Source organism: Saimiri boliviensis, chromosome X (genome assembly GCF_048565385.1).
Source record: "Saimiri boliviensis isolate mSaiBol1 chromosome X, mSaiBol1.pri, whole genome shotgun sequence".
Lineage (NCBI taxonomy): Eukaryota > Metazoa > Chordata > Mammalia > Primates > Cebidae > Saimiri > Saimiri boliviensis.
Window position 1 is genome coordinate 111,341,039 of NC_133470.1, and position 20,303 is coordinate 111,361,341.

Sequence of the window (20,303 nt, forward strand, 5' to 3'; positions counted from 1 at the left end):
CAAAAATCATATCTATAAGGACGTATTTCATTAATTGGCCAAGCCTTTCAGATTTTTTTTTTCTCATTTCCTTAACTGTTTGGTTGCCCTTAATTGAATTTATGTCTCTGACATTTTATAACTCATGAAGTTTATAACACCTTGTGGAAGGGTCTGCACATTTCACCACAAGGCAATGATTCAACAATGAGATGGAGGGGAGGCAGAAGAATGGCTTGAACCTGGGAGGCTGAGGTTGCCGTGAGCTAAGATCGTGCCATTGCACTCCAGCCTAGGTGACAAAGTGAGACTCCGTCTCAAGAAAAAAAAAAAAAAAAGATGGAACTAGTATATAAAAATTAGAATAGAACAGTGCAAGAAATAACCCTTAATTTGAGCACTAAAACACTTGAACTTAAAGCCCTGAAGTGCTGGAAAGGAAAACCATTGGACAACAGAAGGGGATCTGGAGGTTTTCACAGAGGTAGAAGGACACTAATGCATTATGTTTGCATTCTCTCAAATTTGTCCTAAGTGAACCCTTCATCATCTGTTGATACTGAATTGTCTATTAAGAAAAATGTAGATTCACTCAAGTTAGCTTCATTCTGGGACCTGGGAACAGTCAATACCTAGGTAATACTTTTATATCATCCGTCATGCTGTATTCTACCTCTTTTCCATTCCCATTTCACCTTACTAACAACATTGCTACTCATCATAGGTTAATACTAGAGTTGTGTCTTTTATATCCTAACAGTGGTTGTTAATAAGTGCTAGACTGGAAGCTACTTGAAGAAAGGGTCTGCTTTATTCACATTTGTAGCTTCAGTACTTAGCAAGGGGACCTAGAGCACAGTAGGCACTAAATAAATGAAAATTTTGCATTGCTATAAGGGTAAAATATATTTTTTGTGGACCTTGTCTGATCTTGTGTGACTCTTCTAAGGATAGAAGTGCTACAGTGTGTCAGACCTCTGGTCATCTAACATACAACTCTATCTCTGACAGGTGATCTAATGGGCATTTAATTTTTTTTATCTTTAATTACGGGTGCATAGTAGGTATACATATTTATGGGTACCTGTGATGTTTTGATACAGGCATACAATGTGTAATCAGGGTATCCATCACCTCAAGCATTTATCATTTCTTTGTTAAGAACATTCCAATTCCACTATTTCAGTTTTTTTAAATATATAAGTTAACATTGACTACAGTCACCCTGTTGTGCTATCAAACACTAGATCTTATTCATTCTCTCTAATGATACTTGTGCACTTATTAACCATTCTCACCTTTTCCACCACTTCCCTCTACCCTTTTTAGCCTCTGGGAACCATCCTTCTACTCTATCTTCATAAGTTCGATTGTTTTGATTTTTAGCTCCCACAAATCAATAAGAACATGTGAACTTTGTCTTTCTGTGCCTGACTTATTTCCCTTGACATAATATCCTCCAATTCCATTCATGTTGTTGCAAATGACAAGATTTCATTCTTTTAATGGCTGAATAATATTATGTTATGTATATGTACTATATTTCCTTTATCCATTCATCTGTTGATGGACATTTAGGTTGCTTCCATGTCTTGGCTATTGTAAATAGTGTGATGATATATTTCCTTTCTTTTGTGTATATACCTAGTAGTGGGATTGCTAGAGCATATGGTACTTCTATTTTTAGTTGTTTTTTTTTTTTTTTAGGGTACCTTCATACTGTTCTTCATGGTGACGGTACTAAGTTATATTCCCACCAACAGTGTATAAGCGTTCCCATTTCTCCACATCCTAGCCAGCATTTGTTATTGCCTGCCTTTTTGGTAAAAGCCATGGTAACTGGGGTGAGATAATATCTCATTGTAGTTTTGATTTGCATTTCTCTGATGGTTAATGATGTTGAGCATTTTGTCATATACCCGTTGGCGATTCATGTTTCTTATTTTGAGAGATGTCTATTTTTTGCCCATTTTAAAATCAGATTATTTAATTTTTTCCTATTGAATTGTTTGAGCTTCTTATATTTTCTGGTATTAATCCTTTGTCAGATGGGTAGTTTACAAATATTTTCTTCTAATCTGTGGGTTATCTCTTTACTTTCTAATGAGCATTTCTTAGAGGAGTTTGATAGTCCTACTTAAGTATCAACCTCAGTGATTAGGGCATCCCTCAATAATTACATTTGACTATACATTGAACTGGAGGAAAAAACAATATCAACAGCTAAATTTGAATAATCAATTTCCAAGAATGTGTTTTTCACATATAGCCTGAATGGAACAGTTCGATTATAAAACATGAAAATAAAAATTGTTTATCAAGAAGCTAAATGAATAGAAATTTTCTAGGTAGTTAAAAGGGTATTGTGACCTTTAATAAAGTATAAATTGCAAATAAATTATTTATAGTTATTGTCTTGATGATAATCATATTTCTGTTCAAGCAATATTCATTAAGCACCTCTCTTTGCCAAACTCTGTACTAGAGATTGGGAATATATGAAAGATGAATAATACACATTCCCCAGCCTCATGGAATTTACCATCTACTAGGAGAGATTAATGCCCTAATAGTTAAGATCGTTTATTACCGGTAACAGAAATCAATTTGAGCTAGCTTAAACAGAAAACAATTGTATTAAAAGTACATAAGAATACAGGGTAACTGTAGTCAATAATAGTCTAATTGTACATTTTAAAATAACTAAAAGGGTAAAATTGGATCATTTGTAATACAAAGGATAAATGCTTGACAGGATGGATATCTCATTTTATGTGTTGTTATTAATATGCATTGCATGCTTATATCAAAGCATCTCATGTACCCCATATATATATATATATGTATATACCTACTAGGTACCCACAAGAAATACTTTTAAAAAATAAAGTACACGAGAATGCCTCGTGGGACTCAGGGCAAGAGTGTGGCTATACCACAAGAAGGGATTTGTTGCAGTCCCTTAACAATTCTCAAAACAATTGTTAAGAAATTGCTTTGTTTCTAAACCGATTTCCTTCACCTCTGTCTCTTCAGGTTGACTTTCTCTAAGTTTCCATCCGCAAGACAAGCATAAAACCCCATACCCCATAAAACTCTAATTTATATTACTTTTATTCAGAAAAGAAGCTAAGATTAACCGGATGTTTTGTTAGTGCCATTTTTAAATTCTAAGGAGACAGAATAATTTTCTAAACTTGAGTCAGCTGTCTACCACTGGTCTCATCAGCTACAGTGAGGGGTAAGGTCAGTAATACAAACGTTGCTTTGGGGGAGCCTACTCATTTGATTCTCGAAGCAGTTCCCAATGCAAGGCTGTCAGTATCAAATGGACACATACACCCAAAGAGGTCTATTAGAGAGGATTGAAAGCTAATTTGAACACACTTTAGTTAATACCATGATAAAGATACAGTAGCTTGCAATCTAAATAAACAATGTTTTCTATATAGTAAGTGTTTAAGAATAGCTATGATATAAGACAGATCTAGGTTTTTGCCCTAGTTCTGACATTTACTTGCTGTGTGTCCTTGGACAGGTAACCAAAGATCTCCAAGTCTTAGTTTCTTTATCTGTCAAATGGTAACATTACCTACTTCATAGTGTTGGGAGCTTTTGTGGTAAGGATTAAATGAGAAATGGATATATAGCACTTGACATTGTGTGTGTTACAATGAAATGCTCTATAAATGTCAGTTGCGGTTGTTATTTATCACTGTTCATTTATTATGCACATATTATGGGATAGATGTTATCGGGTAAGATACCTGTTATCAAGTATTAGACAAAGAAGCAATATAGCTTCTGAAACATCTAGTATCCCAGGGAACTCTTTAGCCTAGCAGAACCCAGCCTACTTTCTGTACATTTCAAACCTCATTAAAAATCATTGCACTTGTCTTATTTTAAGTAACACAACATTTTATTAATAGGCAACAACCTTATTCTGCTAAGCCTAGAAGACTGTGAGAGGAAATGCACTGAGGCACTTCAGACCTGGCTGTTACTGTATTTCCATTGTCATTGTAGTAGCCCTATAAGGTAGAGCTGGGATTTTAATTAGTACTCAGAAGGCCTGTTGATTTCCATGACTGTTGGGCAGCTGAGCTCTTTATGTTCTGTTCAGGAACTTTACAGGTAAGGTAATATCCGATACAATATCGTAACAGCCAAGAAATCCATTAGTACTGCTCCCTGTTGCTTCTGTACCACAGAACCTGGGTAGTATAGTATATGCTACCAATAAACATACCATCATAGCCATGCATATGCTGTTCTCAGACCCTAATTTCATTCAAGGAAACAGCTGGAGTTGTGAAAAAATGGCTAGCCTAATGCCTGGGTTTCTTAAATGAGGTGTAATAGTTATACCCAAATGAGGAGTTATTTCTTCTGATATTTGACCATGTAGGGCTGTTCGTGTACATTTGATGGAAAGAATTTGCTCATTTGTTTTCCATTTCTTTCCTTTGCTTTTTTTTTGTTTTCCCCTGGTAGTGTAAGTTATATAGGACCCTTCCATAGCAGTGATAACAGTTCCTCAGAAACCATCTGATTGTTAAAGGAAGTGTATGAAACAATGCAATGACTTGGTAATAGCTTCAGCAGGAGCCCTGCCATATAACTGACATCCTAATGGCTCTGTTGGACCCATTAGGCATGTATGAGACAGTGCAGTTGACTCTGTAACAGCTCCTTTGGAGATGTTACACTATCAGAGGAGGTGTGTAAGTTATTGGGATTACTTTATGTGTGGGTGAGATACTTCTGTGGTGACTGTGATATTCAAAATTAAAAACCACTTTGATGATACTGAATTTCAAGTCATTATCAAGTAGATATAACAAGGTCGTATTTTCTTTTTCGGTAGAACATTTTAACTAGTATTATTTTTCTATTAAAGTAATACTGGCCAATGGTTTAAAATTTAATAGTAAAAACAGGTTTAAAGTTAATAAGTGAAACATCCCCCTTCCTCCCATACTTCATGTGTCACTCTTGAGAGATAGTCAGTGTTAATAATGTATTATGTATCATTCCCAAAATTTTCCATGCATGTACAAACGGGATCACATACTACAAAAAGTCTCATAATTTTTTTTTGTTCATATTATCTTGGAGATTTCCCCATGTTTGTAGTATAAACCTGCCTCATTATTTTTAATGATGGTATTAGGATCCTGTTTATATATGTGTTATTTAGTCAGTCCCTTGTTGATGGACATCTAGATCTCCAGAGTTTTGATATTAAAAACAGTGCTGCACTTAATATTCTTATACACATCTTTTGCACACCTCTTGAATAATTTATTAGAAGTAGAAATGAAGGGCTGAAAATATATACATTTAATGTTTGTTTACATATTAGAAAATTTCCCCCTTAAAAGGGACCTACCAATTTATTTACCTACTAAAGCTATGTAAAAGTATGTGTTTTCCCATATACTTATCAACACTGACAATGATGAGAAAGCTTTCTAATACCCAATCTGCAAGATGAAACACAGTATTTCTTCTTGCTATTATGTTGTATCTATTTATAGGTGAGCTTGGTCATCTTTTTAGGTTAATAGCCCATTTCCCCATTTCCATCACTTCTCTCAATTTCCTGTTGACATACTTTGCCCATTTTCCCATTTGAATTTTTATATTTTCTTATTAGGTCTCTAGAATACTTCCTATTGACTATGTATTGTGCCTTTTTCTTAGTTTGATATTTGTCTTTTTAAATAGGTGCATTGTGTGTGTGTGTGGTGTGTGTGTATAGGATGAGACTTACATTTTTCAGAGGTAAAATTCAACTATTTGCACTTTATAGATGGTGGATCTCTCCGTGTGTGTGTATATATGTAGATATACAGTATACATATATGTATTGTAGATGTGTAGATATATATGTAGACATGTATACTATATGTGTACATATATAGGTACATATATGTATATATGTAGGTACATATACATATAGCATACATGTATATGTAGAAGTGTATACATGTAGTATATGTATACATGCAGCATGTATACATATACTACATATGTATACCTACATATATGTATACATATGTAGTATACATATATAGTATATAGTATATATATATAGTATATATATAGTACACTGTATATGTATATATGTAACATTCATGTTACCTTGCGCTGTCCATCTTTTCACTTTTAATAGATATCCATGAGATTGCTGGTCATATGTATACTATATCATATACATAGATGTATATATATATATATATATATATATATATATATATATATAGATGTCTGTGCTAACAGTACTATATCTGCAATTTCAAATATAAATTGCCTGAAATTTTATTTTAATTTAAAAATAGAATATAAATATCTATACACAATTAAATGTAAATGTGTGGCATGCATACATTTAATATATAATATATACATATTCATATATTTACATGAAAGCAATCTTGAATGTAAAAGTTAAATACAGTACAAATAATGTAGCTATTAAAATTAATTAGTATTATATAGGTTAGTTTTTGGAGTTGACCTTGATATATTATTTACTCTCTTACTTCTTTAGTACATTACTGTGAAAGAAGCAAAAATGAGTTAAAGTACTTAAAAAGAGCTCAGAAAATGAAGAGAAAATATATGGCTGAGCCTATATTCACCAGAAATAAAATGACAACATTGTCGTCTGAATTTGAAAATGATGTTTCAATTGCCATAGTTAGGGTGTATGCTTTTGTTTGTTCTTTTCTGGTTTGGGAATGGGCTCATGTTAAGTCATTCATGCTACCTTGCACTGTCCATCTTTTCACTTTTAATAGATATTCGTGAGATTGCTGGTCAGAGTTAATTTTTTGGTAGGTATTTAAAGTGGAATGCAGAATAGCTCACAGTTTGAATGCATGCTGTGAATTTTTTTTCATATATCCCATTTGATTACTTTTTGAAATAATTGAAATGTATTTAGAGAAAAGGGGAATCATCTTAGCTATTTCAGGGGCATGTTGACTATCTAGTAGTTTTTTGTTTCAAAAGTAATACTTTTAAATAAAGAGATTATTGAAGAAAATTGGGAAAGTACTGAAAAACAAGAAAAAATCCTTAAGGTTCTCTCCCAAATAAAATATTAGTCACATTCTCTCATGAATTAGCATCTTTTCTTTTTCTTTCCATGCATCATATAACCTGATCAGGATCCATACAACCTGATATTTCATTTAAATTAAAATGTGAGCAATTTTCAATGTTATTAAGTCTTAATTGAATATTATTTTAAATATATTAGTTAAGTAGATGTAACATAATTAACCATATGCTATTTTTAGATATTAAAATTTTCAATATTTCACTAGAATAAAAATACTAAAATAGATATCTTCGTAATCAAAGATTGGTCTCCTCCTGATTTATTAGTAGAGTTCTACAAATAAAATTACTGTGTTCAAACGTATTTTCATTAAGGCTCCAGATATAGATTATCAAATTATATCAAGATTCCTACTCCCCCATTAGTAAAGCATGATAGTGGCCATTTTAGTGTGCCCTCTCTGGTACTGATAATTTACTTTGAAATATTTTTTACCAACTTGAAATGCAAAAAATATAACTATAGTCGTGTGCTGTATAATAATGTTTTGGTCAATGACAGACCATATATATGATAATGGTCTCATAATATAATAATATCATATTTTTACTGTACCTTTTCTACATTTAGATATGTTTAGATGCATACATACTTAGCATTGTGCTATAATTGCCTACAATATTTGGTGAAGTTTAGTAACATGCTGTACAGGTTTGTAGCCTAGCAACAATAGACTACCCCTATGGCCTAGGTGTGTAGTAGGCTATACCATCCAGGTTTGTGTAAGTACAATCTGTGATTTTTGCACAATGACAAAATCGCCTAACTACACATTTCTCAAATTGTATCCCTGTTGTTAAGAAATGCATGACTGTATGTTGTTTAAAATTACATGTCATTAGAGACAGAAAGGAAGCTAGCTGACTAGAGGCATCTGGTACATGCCTCCTCCACAAAGAAGAACCAAAATAGCGAGTAATCACACTTTGAATACATCATCTATGAGAGAATGCTGGAATTCAACAAAGAAGTGACAGGAAATACCTAAGGCAAGGAAAAATAGGGAAGCGAGACAGCCTGCTCAGCTGGAATGGGCTGGGAGCCTGGAGAAGATCCCCAGTATGAGGAAAGGGCAAGTAAGAGACCCCAGCAGCCTGACTGTGGACGCCTGCAGTCCTAGCTATAGAGAACCCTTGATCCATGTGGGCTGTGAGACTAAGATAGAGAATCTGCCTGGGGACTATGTGATGGCATCGCTCCAGAGAGAGATGTCACATTGGGTTTACCCCACCCCATCCTCCAAGTCCTAAAAAGCTACAGCATGGCACCATTTTGAGAGCTCAGTTGCTGACAGTATCCTGTCCTGGGTCTCAACATCATCTGCATCTACACATCCCTGGAGTACAATGAACATCCTCTGCCTACAGCCTCCATCGCAGCTGGCTGCTTCTACCAGGGTCAAAGTATGAGCCATTGGCAGCAACTCCACTGCCCCCAGAAGTGGAGCCTCTTGCATTTATAAGCACCCTAATGACAGACAACCTACTGTAGCTACCACCCAGGGCTAAAGTGCACACTTCCCATCCACCTGACAGTTGCTCCTGCCACTGAAAACAACCCATGGCTCCCTGATATCAGGGTCACAGTGCAGCCACTGACACCCTCAAATAAGCATTCCACCAGGGGTCTGGGGATCACCCAACCCCTGCCTACCACAGTCAGCACCAGCATGCACCATAGGAGGAGGCCCTTAATACAGATCTGCCTGGCCTAGCACCACTACTACCAGTGTCCAAGCTCATTGTCCAGAGGAGTGAGGAGTGCCCTGCTCAGTCCACCAATGTTGGCAACTGAGCACTCCCCCCAGAAGCCTCAAGTTGGGCCAACACAATCAGCTGATAATACCAATGCTAGTACCCACTAGCATGCACCACCTGCAAGCCTGGGAACTGCCCTGCCCAACTTGCCACAGCCACTGCCAACACCAGCACAGATCGCTTGGAAAATAAGAGGTTGTCTTGCCACTGTTACTGCTACTGCCCATGCCACACCTGCTGGTTAGCAGCCCAAGGGGCCACTTACTCATTTGGTCCACTGCTGCCACTGCCGGCACTTGAGCAAGCTTTCTGGAGACCCAATGATCAACCTGCCTGGACCCACTAACACTGGTGCCAGCATGCACTGCCCTGGATGGGCCCAAGAATAGGCACACTTGACCTGTCACTGCCACCACTGCAGCATCCCCATCGACAGCAAAACTTTGCCATAGGCTTCACTAACAACTTCACACTAAGCCACTGAGGGCATCATAGATGCTACTGATGTTGTTTACAGCTGAAGGAGTCACACAGAGATGACACAACTGCAGAGTACCCAGAAGCAAAGCAAAACTTTTCTACCCAACCAGCACAATAGATATGTGTTCAGGAAACAGTCCTCCCCTACCAAAGCAAATACAAAAAAGTTAGAGGGAGCAACTGTTATACCTGATGCACAAATATCAATATAAGGACAAAAGAACATTAAAAAAGCAAGAAAATATGATACCTCAAAATAATACAGTAATTATCTAGCAACAGATTCTAATGAAAAAAGAATTTATGAAATCCAGGGAAAAGAATGCAAAATAATTCAGTGAGATAAAAAATAAAATACCCAGCAATACAGCTAACCAAAGAAGTGAAAGATCTCTACAATGAGAATTACAAAACACTGCTAAAAAATAAAAATAAAAAAATAAGAGTTAACACAAACAAATGGAAAAACGTTCCATGCTCATGGATAGGAAAAAATCAATATTGTTAAAATGGCCATACTCCCCAAAGCAATTTTACAGATTCAGTGTTATTCCTATCAAACTACCAATGACATTTTCCACAGAATTAGGGAAAAACTATACCAAAATTTATATGGAACCAAAAAAAAGCCAGAGTAGCCAAAGCAATCCTAAGTAAAAATAATGAAGCTGGAGGCATCACATTACATGATTTCAAACTATACAACAAGGCTGCAATAACCAAAACAATATGGTACTGGTACAAAAACAGACACATAGACCAGTGGAACAGAATAGAGAGCCCAAAAATAAAACTGCACACCTACAACCATCTGATCTTTGACAAAGTCAACAGAAACGAGCAATGGGGAAAGAACTCCCTATTCAATAAATGGTACTGGCATAACTGGCTAGCCATATGTAGAAGATTAAAACTTGACCTCTTCCTTACACCATATACAAAAATTAAGATGGATTAAAGGCTTAAATGTAAAACCTAAAACTGTAAGAACCCTAGAAGAAAACCTAGGAACTACCATTCTGGACCTAGGCCCTGGCAAAGATTTTATGATGAAGATACCAAAAGCAATTCCAACAAAAACAAAAGTTAGCAAATAAGACCTATTTAAACTAAAGAGCTTCCGCACAGCAAAAGAAACAATCAACTGAGTAAACAGAAAACCTACAGAATGAGAGAAAATATTTACAAACTATGACTGACAAAGGTAATATCTAGAATCTATAGAGAACTTAATAAGCAAAAGCCAAACAACCCTATTAAAAAGTGAGCAAAGGTATGAATAGACACTTTTCAAATGAAGATATAAATGCAGCCAACAAGTATATGAAGAAAGTCTCAACATTGCTAATCGTCAGAGAAATGCAAACTAAAATCACAATGAAATGTCATCTCACCGGTCAGAATGGTTATTATTAAAAAGATTTTTTAAAAATACAGATGCTGACAAGGCTATGGAAAAAAGGAAACACAATACACTTCTAATGGGAATGCAAATCAATTAAGCCACTGTGGTGGAAGGCAGATTGGTGATTCCTGAAAGATGTTAAATCGGAGCTACCATTCAACCCACCAATCCATTATTGGATGCATACCCCCCAAAATATAAATTGTTCTACTATAAAAATACATGCACCGATATGTTTATTGCAGCACTTTTCACAATAGCATAGATATAGAGTCAACCTTAGTGTTCGTTAATGGTAGAGAGGATAAAGAAAATGTGGTACATACACACCATAGAATACTACACAGGCATAAAAAAAAAGAATGAGATCACATCCTTTACAGCAACAGGGATGCAGCCAGAGGTCATTATAAGGGAACTAATGCAGGAACAGAAAACTAAATACTGCATGCTCTCACTTATAAGTGGGAGCTAAACATTGCATACACATGGACAGAAAGAAGGGAACAGACATTGGGACCGACTTGAGAGTGAACGGTGAGAGGAGGGTGAGGATAGAAAAACTACCTATCAGACACTATGCTTATCACCTGGGTGATGAAATGATCTCTACACCAAACCGCTGTGACAGACAGTTTAACTACAAAACAAACCTGCACATGTACCCTTAAATATAAAGTTTAAAGTTATTTTAAAATTAATTAGTAAACAACTCATTGAGATATAAGAAAACACAGAAAAAGAATACAAAGAAATCAGCAAAACAATTCAGAATATAATTCATTTCCTTTCAAGTTTACCAAAGAAATAGTTATAAAAAAGAACCAGATAGAAACTCTGGAGCTGAATAATTCATTGAGTAACATTTTTTAAAAAATACATTCAAAAATTTCAACAATAGGCTAGATCAAGCAGAAAAAATAATTTTAAAACATGAAGAAAGGCCCTTTGAAATCACCAAGTCAGACAAAAATAAATAAAAAGTAATAAATAATAACGAACAAAGCCTACATAACATATGGGACACCACAAAGTGACCAAGTATTCAAATTTTTTTTATACCAAAAAAGAGGAAAAAATTAAAGGGAAAGGTCTGTTTAACAAAATAGCTGAAAATTCCTGAAATCTAGCAAGACATTTAGACATCCATATGTAAAAAGCTCAGAGATCTCCAAATATATAAAATTTTAAAAGGTATTTTCCAAAACACAATATAGTCAGAATATCAAAAGTGAGAGATCAAGAGAGAATTACAAAAACAGTAAAAGAAAACCATCTAGTCGCTTACAAGAGACCGTCCATCAACTAACAGTGGATTTTTCAGTAGAAACCTTACGGATTAGAAGATAATTGGATGATATATTCAAAGTTTTGAAATAAAAAAAACTGGAAGCCAAGGATACGATACCCAACATAGTTATCCTTCATAAATAAAGGAGAAATAAAATCTTTCCAAAACAAAAGCTGATGGAATTTATCACTTCTAGACTGGCCCTACAATAAATGCTTGTGGAAGTCTTATACCTGGAACAAAGAGGATAATAGCTACCATCATGAAAACATATGAAAATATAAAACCTACAGGTAGAGCAAACACCCAAGTGAAGAATAGAAAGGGCTCAAATTTCACCACTACAAAAATCCACCAAACTGCAATGATAAACAACGTGAGAAGAAAAAGGAAACGAATATGCAGAACAGCCAGAAACCAATTAATAAAATTACAGGAATAAGCTTTAACATATCAATAATAACCTTGAATATAAATGGATTGAAATTCCCACTTAAATGATGTAGACTGGCTGAATGGATTTTTAAAAGCGACCCAACTGTGCTACCTGCAAGAAGCTCATTTCACCTGTAAATACACATGTAGAATGAAAGTAAGATAATCCATGCAATCAGAAACCAAAAGCAAGCAGGAATAGCTATATTCATACCAGATAAAATAGATTTATGTCAAAAATACTAAAAATGGACAAAAAAGGGTCATCATATAATGATAAAGCAATCACTTTCACAAGAATTATATGACAATTCTAGACATATATGCCCGAATACCAAAGCACCCAGATGTATAAAGCAAATGTTATGAGACCTAAGAAGAGATAGATTACACACATTAATAGTTAATAGACTACATACATTAATATTTTAGGGCTTAAACACCCCACTCTCAGCATTAGACAGATCATCTAGAGAGAAAATTAACAAAGAAACAGGACTCAAACTTCACTTTAGACCAAATAGACCTAACAGATATTTACCGACCATTTCATCCAACAGCTACAGAATACACATTCTTCTTATCACCACATGAAACACACTCCACAATAGACCACATCTTAGGACACAAAACAAGTCTCAACAAATTTAAAAAAATCACATCAAGTGTCTTCTTAAACCATAATGGAATTATACTAGAAATCAGTAACAAGAGGAACTTTGGAAACTGTACAAATATATGCAAATTAAACATCCTCCTTAATGACCATTGATTCAAACAAGAAATTAAGGAGAAAATTTTTATAAATCTCTTCACAGAAATTAAAATTAAAACACAATATATCAAAACCTATGGGATATCCAGGCATGGTGGTTCACCCCTGTAATCTCAGCACTTTGGAAAGCTGAGGCAGGCAGATCACCTGAGATTAGGAGTTTGAGGCCAGCCTGACCAACATGGTGAAACCCTGTCTCTACTAAAAATACAAAAATTAGCCAGGCATGGTGGCAGGTGCCTGTAATCCCAGCTACTCAGGTGACTGAGGCAGGAGAATTGTTTGAACCCAGGAGGTGGAGGTTGCAGTGAGCCGAGATTGAGCCATTGCACTCCAGCCTGGGTGACAGAGCAAAACTCTGTCTAAAATTTAAAAAAGAAAAGAAAAGTAAAAACCTCTGGGATACACCAAAAGCAGTGTTAAGAAGGAAGTTTATAGAAAAAATGCCTACATCAAAAAAGTAGAAAGACATTAAACAATCTAATCACGCACCTCAAAGAATTAGAAAAGCAAGAATATACTAAACCTCAAATTAGTAGAAAGAACACAATAATAAAGATCAGAACAGAACCAAATGAAATAAGGACTGTAAAAAGTAATAAAAAGGAACAATAAATGAAAAGTAGGTTCTGCAGATAAACAAAATCAATAAACCATTGACCAAAACAGAGAGAAGATCCAGAGAAATAAAACCAGAAATGAAAAAAACAAGATATTACAACTGATATCTTAGAAATACAAAAGGTCATCAAAGAGTGTCATAAACACCTATATACTAACAAACTGAATAACCTTGAGGAAATGCATAAATTACTGGCCACATATATCCTACCAAGATTGAATCAGGAAAATATAGAAAACCTGAACAGATCAAAAACAAGCAATGAGATTGAATCAATAATAAAATATCTCCCAACAAAGAAAAATTCAGGGAAGAATGGTTTCACTGCCAATTTTTGCCGAACATTCTAAGAACTAACACCATTTCTCCTGAAACTATTTCAAAAAATTGAAGAGGATGGAATTGTCCCTAACTCATTCTACAAGGCTAGCACTACTGTTGCTGGGTTTTGGGGTGCAGTGGAGGCACAGCTCCTCTGAGAGGATGTTTTTCCAGGCTCTTGGTCTCTCCCTCACCCAAGAATGCGATAGGGGACCACAGCATGGTGCGCTCACAAAAAAAATATTGGACCCCCAAAGAGTTTTGCAGAAAAGTGATTTATTTAGGCAGAGAGAGAGAAAAAGGAGAAGAGAAGAGAGAGGAACAGCTAGCTCTCACACACGGTGAGAAGAAGGAAAAGCCGCTCTCACAGTGAGTGAGAGGGGATTCCAGAGAAGGAAAATCAAGGAAGAAAAGATGTTCTCACATTGAGTGAGAAGAGTTCCCAGAGGGTGAAAACCAAGAAGTGAAGCTGCTCCCACACTGAGTGAGAGAATCCAGAAAGATGGAATCCTGTAGAGGAAAAGCAGCTTCCACGAGGACTGTGGAAAGGGACCCCAGAGGGAGAAGTCCAAGAGAGAAAAGCAGCTTCTACACTGAGTGGAAGGGGACCCCAGAAGGGGAAAATCCAGAGAGAGAGAAAGCTTCTACAAAGATGGTGGAAGGAGACCCAAACAGGGAATCCAAGGAGGTGTAGTAGAAGGGAACTTTTAACCTGGGAGGAATTCCCTCCTTCTCCAAGCCCTTTGACCTATGAAAGGAATTCCTTTAAGCTTCCACTGGAGTGATTGACTTTGATTATTTTCCCACACCCATGAAAATGTAAACAAAGACCCTAAGACCCTGGATGGAGATGGGGGGCAAGATGCCGGCAAGTTCTTGCCCTTGAAACTACGCCCCCTTGTGGACCCAGGAAGAGAATACATTCCCTCATTAACCTGATACTAAAATCACAGAAAGTCAGAATTTAAAAAGAAAACTACAAGCCAATATCCGTGATGAATATAGATGCAAAAATCATCATGAAACTATCAATAAACCAGGTCTAATAGCATATCAATACCATGATTCAGTGGTATTTATCCCAGAGATGCAAAGATGGTTCCATATATGTGACTCAATAAACATAATGCATCACATCAACAGAATGAAGGCCAAAAGTCATATGGATATCTCAGTAGATACAGAAAAGACATTCGGTAAAATTCAACATTCCCCTCATAAAAACAAAAATTCTCAAAAAACAAGCCATAGGAGGAATACACCTCAACATAATAAAGATTATATATGTGACAGACCCACAGCTGACATCATGCTGAACAGAGAAAAGCTGAAAGCCTTTTCTTTAAGAACTGGAGGAAGACAAAACTACCCAGTTTCACCACTCCTATTTATCATGGAACTAGAAGTCCTGGCCAGAGCAATCAGGAAAAAGAAATAATAGGCATCTAATTTGAAAAAGAAGTAGTCAAATGTTCTGTCTTTGCAGATGATATCTTATACTTAGAAAATCATTAAGACTCCAATAAAACACTCTTAGATATGACAAATAAATTCAGTAAAGTGGCAGGATACAAAATCAATTTGCAAAATTAGGAGCATTGTTACACACCAATAATAAACTAGCTGAGGAAAAATCAACAATTTCATTTGCAATAGCTCCAAAAAAAATAAGTACCTAGAAATAAATAGAACCAAGGCACTGAAAGACCACTACCAGGAAAACTACCAAATCACTGATGAACAAAATTGAAGAGGACACAAACAAGTGGAAAGACAATTCATGTTCATGAATAGGAAGAATTAATATTGTGCCCAATACAATCTACAGCTTCAATGCAATCCCTATAAAAATATCACTGTCATTTTTCACAGAAATAGAACAAAAAATTCTAAAATTCTTAAGTAACCACAAAAGAGCCTGAGTAGTCAAAGCAAGCTTGAGCAAAAAGAACAAAGCTGGACACATCACATTTCCTGAATTCAAAATTTATTTCAAGACTATAGTAACCGAAACAGCATGGCATTGGTATAAAAACAGACACATAGACCAATTGAAAAGAATAGAGAACCCAGAAATAAATCCACATATCATCAGGTAAATACAAACCAAACGAGATATAATCTTATCCCAGTTAGCACAACTTTTATTAAAAAGACAAAAAATAGCAGATGCTGATGAGGTCGAGGAGAAAAGGGAACTCTTACACACTGTTGGAAACGTTAATTAGTATAACCACTATTTAAAGCAATATAGACATTTCTCAACAAACTAAAAATAGAACTACTATAGGATCCAGCATTCCCACTACTGGGCATTTATCCAAAGGAAAAGAAATCATTATTTCAAAGGGACACCTGGACTCCCATGTTTATTGCAACACTACTTACAATAGCCAACATGTGGAATCAACCTAAGTGTCTATCAGTGGATGAGTGGATAATGAAAATGTGATACATAGACATGATGGAATATTATTTAGCCATAAAAAGAATAAAATCCTGTCATTTGCAGCAACATGGAACTGGATATCATTATGCTAAGTGAAATAAACCAGACACAGAATAAAATATGATATATGTTATCACTCTTATGTGAGTTTTAAAAGTTGATTTAATGGAGATAGAGTTTAGAATGATAGATATCAGAGGATGGGAAGGAGATATGGGGAAGGATGAAGAAAGGCTTTTTAATGTGTACAAACATACTGTTAGATAAAAGGAAAAATTCTAATGTTTGACAGCAGAGTAGGATGATTAGAGTTAACAGCAATGTATTGTATATTTCAAAATAGCTGGAAGAGAGGACTTGAAATATTCCCAACACATAGAAAAGATAAACACTCCACATGACGGATACCCCCAAAACACTGATTTTATCATTGCACATTTTATGCATGTAATAAAATATCACATATATCCCATAACTATGAAAATATTATTTCTCAATAAAAAACATTTAAAAAAGAAATGTCATCCAGAAGAAAATTCAGAGGCTATAAAAATATTAATCAAGCCTGGCAGCCTTGAGAAACATGTTACGAGGGCAGAAAGGCTTAGATTGTGTAATTGTTTCTGGTCTCCTGTGAGCCAGCCTTCATTCTGTAGCTCATCCTTGGCCATAAGAGATGACAACTTGTAGGGTTAGGCATCTAGGGCACTAACTCCTTCCAAATAAGTTGTATTTGTCTGTTTTCATTGCTACAAATATACCTGAGGCTGGGTAATTTACAAAGAAAAGCGGCTTATTTAACTCACAGTTCTTCAGGCTAAACAAGCATGGCATCTGCTTCTGCTCGGCTTTTGGTGAGGCCTCAGGAAGCTTTTAGTCATGGCAAAATAGAAGGGGAGCTGGAGTGTCACATGCTAGAAGAGAGTAATGAGAGATGCCAGGATCTTTAAAATAACCAGATCTCATGTGAACTCATGACCAATGGGAGGGCACCAAACCATTCATGAGAGAGCCACCCTCATGACCCAAATACCTCCCTATAGGCACCACCTCCAACACTGGGGATCACATTTTAACATGGGATTTAGAGAGGACAAATATCCAAAACTGTATCATCAGTTCTCCAGTTTGGCTCTGGATCCCCACCCTCAGACCTCTGGATGAGATTGTTCCTCCTCTATAGTCCTGTGGTTCTCTGGACTATCCTAGTCATAGCTGCATCACACTGGGCTTTAATTCTAAGTATTCTCCAACTAAATTCAAAGAAAATGAGTTAGTCGCAGATGTATGTAAAGAATATTTTGGCCCAAGGTAAAAACTCAATAAATGTGTGAAGCATGAACATACAGTTGGCCCTTGAACAACACAGTTTTGAACTGCACAGGGGCCCACTTGCACATATATTTTCTGCTGCCTTGACTACTACTGAGAGAGCAAGATCAATTCCTCCCCTTCCTGTTCCTCCTCAGCATACTCAACATGAAGATGATGAGGATGAAGACCTTTTAGATAATTCACTTCCACTCAATGAATAGTAGATATATTTTATCCTCCTTCTGATTTTCTTGATAACATTTTCTTTTTTCTAGTTTACTTTAAGAATTAAGCATATAATACATATAACATACAAAATATGTGTTAATCAATTGTTTGTTATTGGCGAGTCTTGCAATCAACAGTAGACCATTAGTAGTTCTGTTTTGGGGGAGTCAAAAATTATGTGTGGATTTCTGACTGTGTAGTTGTCAGCATCTCTAACCCCTGCACTGCTCGAGGGTCAACTGTATTAATAAACTTATAAATAAACCATTTCCAAGAAGTTATATCAATGGATTCTGGAAAGTCTGTGAATGTCTCAAATTGCATATAATATTGAGTGCATGCTGATGGACATGCAGTCCTCTGGCAAGGATCCATGTCCTTCATTAGATTATAAGGTGGTTCATGATTACCTCCAAATCACCCCCAAATTATCTTAAATTCCTTGAATGAATATGTGGGCCAAGCTTTGAGGTGCCAGTGACTTTCAGAAGTCACAGCTTATATTCTAGAGATAATTTATTTTGTTTTGGAAAAATAAGCACTGTTAGGAACCAATGGAAAATGATTAACCACTTTCAAGTCAGGGGTTGAAATTTAAAAGAGCAGAATATTCTTATTATTTACTAACTTCAGCAAAAAAAAAATTACAAATGAAAATCAATTGCCATTCCAATTAATACTTTGTCTCTATGAATGGGTAACATGGTCACCTGTGTGGAAGAAAAATGGAAATCTGAAGATCTGCAGTGCATTAACTAAGCAAATATTCTTTCTCTGAATGCTATATTGAATAATTTGAATTTTTTTACTCTGTATGATCACCTATTTCAAAATAAATAATTAGAAAATTTTAACTGCATGTCCTTTATTGATTCTGGAATTTAACAGTTTTTATAATGACTTAAAATTTTTGATTGAACTGAAATGATTTTTTAAGAAACTATTATAAAATTTGAGAACTAATAAATTCAAGAACCAATTCTCACAGGCAGAAGCAATAAAATACATAGCACAGTCAAGAAGAGAAAATAAGACATGAGCATGTCAAAATAACTAAAGATACAGAGAATATTGAATGACTCATAAGAGACTAATTTATGTACCTCTTTTAAGATACATTTGAAAACCATGTTGGAATGGATGATCTCATAGAAAAAATACAAATGACCAAAACTGGTCTCAGAAGAGAGAGAAACTTTTCGCAGTAGAGAGAGAAGTCTAATTTATAAAATAGAAATAAAACTTCCAAAGAACTACATAAACCAAAAGAAATAGCATAATTAGACAGTGTCATGGCAAAATTTGTTACACCTTTAAGTAACACATTATTTCAATGCTACCTATATGTTTTGAGAGCATAATTAAATGAAACCTTCCAATTTTTAAAGATTTTTTTGGAAACAAAAAAAATTGATATCTAAAAGTGAAAAAGAAAGTATGAAATAAATCTACAAATCAGTTTTACTTGTGAATAGTGATGCAAAATTCTTAAATAAAATACTAGCAGACAGGGTCCAGCAATATAATAAAAGAATAATACACTACAAGTAAGTATAGTTTATACTCAGAATGCAAGGATTATTCAATATTAAGAACTTTGTTACTCTAACATAGTATATGAGTATATGAATATAGATAAACCATATTTTAAAAACTGCAGAGATTTTCAAAAGGGTTTTGATAGAAATCAACATTTTATTTAACAAACATGTATTTATTCTGCACCAAACATTGTTCTAAGTGTTTTACATATGTTGAGTTTAATACTCACAACCACTCCATAGCTGAAGTACAAATGGTATTTCCATTTACAGTGAGAAAACTGAGGCACAATAAGGGTAAAAGAATTTGGCTAGTAAGTGGTAAAGCCAGGATTTACACCAGGCATTTTGATTATTGCATTTTACCCACTATATTGTACTATCACGCATCAATTTTGGTAGACCTACATACAAACATATATGTATTTTTATAGTACATGAGATCATGTAAAATCAGAAAATCCAGTTATTTGAAGTGAGGAAACACTAGAAGGATTTTTCTTTTCTTTTTGAGACAGAGTCTCACTCTGTTTCCCAGGTTGGAGTACAGTCATGTGATCATGGATCACTG

The 20,303-nt window shown here is 35.2% G+C and overlaps 1 protein-coding gene across 3 annotated transcripts in view; it reads left to right on the forward strand.

The window, feature by feature from the left end:
* Positions 1 to 20,303, forward strand: part of TENM1 (teneurin transmembrane protein 1) — an 832,265-nt gene that overhangs the window by 310,472 nt on the left and 501,490 nt on the right. The gene's annotated exons all lie outside the window — the stretch shown is intronic.